Consider the following 5,188-nt stretch of genomic DNA (forward strand, 5'->3'; position numbering starts at 1 on the left):
GGCAAGATGGAGGCTCACTGACATAACTTAACGTTAATTAAAAATATATTTCAGCATTTTGTTAATTGACGGCTAAACTAGTACCCCAATCCGATCGCGACTCCCGGTGTTAGTTCTTCTAGTATAAGTAAAAGGTAGTTAGTAAAAGGAGGGAACATCAGGGGGCTTGCCGGAGATCTCCAAAGAAAAGGTTGGTATGCAAACTTAATCAGTTCATAACAGTAACGTTAGTCACTTATGTGACCCACGACGTGTGAGCTAGCCATGGCGCACTAAAAATATAAGCGGGAGAATGTTATCATTGCAAAGTGGTCAGGCTAATGTCTTGTGTTTATTCCACAATACTTATGGATAAGCTGTTTGATTTATAAATATTAGATTTTCAAATTTCACTCACCCTGCTGTGCATGCACATAGCTGTTCCTCAATTTGTGTGTTTCCCATTTGAATGGTCAGCGTATGAGGCACTGCTGCTTGCGCTGGAACCTAACGATCTAGGCTTTAGCTTCAATTTTGATGAAATTATTTTCTAATCGTTTGCATATTATGTCGTGGATATATCCCTCGAATGCATACTGCAGTGCAGTCCCTTTTGTCTTGCTCTCTCAGATTTTTACCTGTTCGCCAAAAATGACTAATTATCTCCTTGGAATGTCTGAAACCGGTGCATATACTGTAATAGACGTGCCAGGCGCAAAAGCTTGACAGGCGTAGCAACAGTAACTAAGGAGGGCGGGGCTTAGCGAAGGGTCAATTGGAAGTTAAGTGAACTAACTTTTCACAGGTCTTTTGAAACTGACATAAGCAAGGTTTAGGCTAATCAACCAAGAGTTCAGATTAAAGTAGGTTATACAGTATGTGGCCTTGCTTTCTGGAATATACCCCTGACCAATGAAAACTCACAAGCCAGGTGTACAACAAATACGTACAAGACCAGACAAGAGCACACACGGTGACGGAATAAACACTCGAACCGTGTGCTCACAGCAAAAGACAAAACATAGAGTATGAATGGCTAGACCTCGACACTGAACCAAAATCGAACACTGAATTCTGTGACCATAGTAGGCGCTGTAGTGATGCTAGGGTTAAGGACAGGGTTGGGGTTAGGGTAAAGGCCCCGATATACTACAAGCGAAATCGAAGAGCGAAATGTTGTGACATCATTTCGAACAAAATTAGGCTAAAATTAAATTCGTTTTGTGTTTGTTTCTGGAGTTCAAAACAGCTTTTTTGACCAGCTCTGGCTGGTAAACACCTTCAAGCTACAATTGGTCCATGGGGATTACATAATAGGTAGGTGTGGCTCTGAGGCTCCGCCTTCTTCAACGTTGAAATCTTCTGAAGTTCATTTCTTCTGTTCAGTCCAATTATAACCCACTGCAGAACCGCAGATCCTTACGTCACAGCAATGTGAGGACAGCAGCGCCTGGCCAGCAGTCTTAGATCAGTGTTGGAGTGGAGCTTATAGCATCATTTAGGCTAGGTTTAAAACTGCTGTTAAACAGCAAAAGAGTACGTGTAACATGTCTATTTTACATTTTGAAAAATGGAAGGATATTGTATAGTTTTCCCATGATACCAGGTAACTGCCATCTTGTCTCTCCCACATTTTCACTTTGCTGGTGGGGCAGTAATCCAGGAGGAGCTGTCATTCTCACCTTTGGCGATAGATTTCAATGAAGAATGTTGTGTTAATTTATGAGTATCCCATTCCCAATACTGAGATATTACTGTGTGTACGAGAGATATTAATGATACAGCTCAGAATATAATCAAAACAGTCAACAATTTTTAAATGCATGTTATATTATATACCACGTTTCTTTGTAGGCCTATTTATGTTTTGAAAGTAAGAACATAGACTGTTTATAACCTATAAGAATCAAGTATATCAAATATAATTTATCAATGAAATATAATTTGATATATTGATATTTAAACATAGAGGGCAAGTCCATTTTAAATTTAAAATGGATGACCTTTTGGTCAAGTCTGCTGGTATTAGCTGAGAGTGTGTGAGATGTATTCAAACCACATGTTCTCCACTGAGTAAAATTACTAATTTTACTCAGTGGAGAACATGTGGATTGAATACATCTCACACACTCTCAGCTTTCTGTTGACTCTCTTTCTCTTTCTCTGTTGACAGTTTACGCAACTACCACTTTCAAGCTCAAGAAAGGTAGAAAGGTAGTAAAAGACACCATTAAAATAACACGGTGTCCTAACCAAATGCAATGTGATAAGGTTCTAGCAACAAGCAGTTTTTCCTGTCCACACCAAATGCATCGTGACCTTGTAAAGCGACAAAATCAATTAAAAACCAAAAAGCCAATCAGAACAGTGTGTGGGCAGGTTCTCTTGGCAAGTGCACAGCAGTCACAATTAAATTGATAAGTACATAATCAAATTCATAAATATTACACCATTTAAACAACTGAAACAATCTTTGTCAAAGAATACACCTGTTTGTTCACAATGAGTTGACTTTTTTTTTTTTTTTTTTGTGTTCCAGAAAATAGAAACCGTTTCTAAAATAGAATCGTCACGTGTCACTGGTTAGGACAAAAACTCTGATTGACATGAAAATATACCTTTTATCGTGTGTTGCGTGTAGTTAGAACACGGTGTGATCTATGTCTTTTCATTGGTTTAACCCCCCAAAAAAGCGACACAAATGCTTTGTGTGGAAAAATACCCAAATTGTCTTTTGTCACAATTTTTTATACATTCACATGAGCATCTCAGCTTGTGTTCTCACCCTGCTGGGTCAGCAGCGATCTATATTTTGTGAGAAAAAAAAGGTCATTATTTTTTCTTCTTCACACAAAACATTTGTGCCACTTCCTAAATTTGAGGTTAAACCACTGGAGTCACATGGATTACATTTATGTCTGTATACCTTTCTGAACCTTGAAATTGGTAGTTGCGTAAGATGTCAATGGAGGGACAGAAATCTCTCAGATTTCCTCAAAAAGATCTTAATTTTTGTTCTGAAGACGAATGGAAGTCTTGTGGGGTGTGGAACAACATGAGCGTGAGTAATTAATGACAATTAAAAATTTTGGGTGAACTAACCCTTTAAGGAATATGGTGTTCTCTTACAGAAAAATGGCATCAACACTAACATTTCACTCTACTATCGACTGTCTAAAGCTATTTTTAATGATAAAAGCAGCAGACCTGTATTCGTATTCCATTTGTTTTTGTTTGTTTCTTTCTGTATTGTATTTGAAAATGTTTTGAATCTTGACTTTCACAGTTTATGAAGTTTTTTTTCCAAAGAATTTTGTGAGCTATTTGGTGCAACACCAATATTGTGCAAGTACCTTCTCATGTTTTCTTTTTTTAATTCTGTCTCTTGTTTGTTTAATGTCTCAAAATGTATTCCACAATACAAGCACTTTTTAATGGTGCTTTGTAAAGGGTTTCATTTATGTCATATATATAATTTTTTTTTTTTTTTTTTTTTTTTTTTACATTTTACATATACATATACATTGAATGTATTTTAGAATGTTTACAAGAAAATTTGTACAAAAATAAACCATGTTCAATTTGTATATATATATATCGTTCTTGAATTATTTGCCACCAAAATATATGCTATAAAATTTCTATAAATATAGAAATTTCTGTATAAAGGATTATCCGTTAATAGTACAGAAAATGTACTGTTAATATACAGAATTTTCCGTTTTAGAGGTGAAGGAACTGTCCGTAATTTAACGGAAAATGTCCTGGTAATTTTCTGCCAGTACATTATCCATTTTTTTACGGAATAATTTTTTACAGTGCACGCTTAATACCTCGTTATTGAATACAGCAGGCCACGCCCTACTATTTAGCCAAGCGAAACTCAAAAGTCACGACACACAAACAAATGCCACACGGGCGCTCCTTTACCAGAGTAAGACACAGTAAATAAAACAAAGTTTCCTAGCAACAAAGAGCCGGGCTAAAATCTACTGGGAAAAGTAAACACTCACAGACTGATGTTCTCTCCTGTTGTCCGACTGCTTCTAACAAGTAGCCTACTAGCAGATGGGTAGAATAAATACTTTAACTGGCTTTGGCCACGCCCTACTATTTAGCCAAGCGAAAGTCAAAAGTCTCGACACACAAACAAATGCCACGCGGGCGCGCGTTTTACCAGAGTAATAAAACAAAGTTTCCTAGCAACAAAGAGCCGCGCTAAAATCTACTGGGAAAAAACACTCACAGACTGATGTTCTCTCCTGTTGTTTGACTTAACATTGCACTTTAATATGCTTGACTTATACTGACAGAAAGGTAAGAATATTTGGCCTTGTAATGATGGGTCAGAAGCATGTGGATCCATTTGCAGATAAACTTTACTAATCAAGATCAGAGTCAAACAGGCAATGTTCAAAACAACAGTGGCAAGAATATCAGAGGCAGAGCAGAAACAAAAACGATACCGGGCAAAAGTCAGGGCAGGCAGCAAGGCAGTCAAGGTTCCAGAAAGCAAGGTCACAAGGGCAGGCGGCAGAGAATCAACAGAAGTCAAACAATCCAAGCTCATACACAGAAGAGTCACAGGATATCCAGGAAAATGCTTAGAAATGTCAGCCGGGGCAAAACAAGACTTCACAATCAGTATGAGTGTGAATGCTGCTTAAGTAGAGCAAATAATGGAAAACACCTGTGCGGGTAATTAGTCTCTGTACGGGGTGCATGGGAAATGGAGTCCAGGAAAGTCAATATTCAGGTGAGGGTGCCCTCTGGTGGCCATCAGAGAGAGCCACAGAGGTCTGATTCATGACAGGCCTATATATGTACTCAATGAGATATACTTAAAAGTATAATAAAGTATTCAAATTACACTTGGCTTGTAGTTGTGTTTACTCTAGTAGCCTAAAGTAGCCTATTAAAGGGGTGGTATAATGCCCTTTTCACAAGATGTAAAATAAGTATTTGATGTCCCCAGAGTGTGTATGTGAAGTTTTAGCTCAAAATACCCCACAGATATTTTTATATAGCATGTTAAAGTTGTCACTTTTTGAGGGTGAGCAAAAACGCACCGTTTTGTGTCTGTTCCTTTAAATGCAAATGAGCTGCTGCTCCCGGCACAGAGGGCTAGCTTACGTTATCTGAAACTAAGGGAAATGTTAGTGGGTATGGGAAGGAATGAAGATGTATTTCTTCATTTAATTTTAAATAT

The sequence above is a fragment of the Rutilus rutilus genome (genome assembly GCF_951802725.1).
Source record: "Rutilus rutilus genome assembly, chromosome: 17".
Taxonomy (NCBI): domain Eukaryota; kingdom Metazoa; phylum Chordata; class Actinopteri; order Cypriniformes; family Leuciscidae; genus Rutilus; species Rutilus rutilus.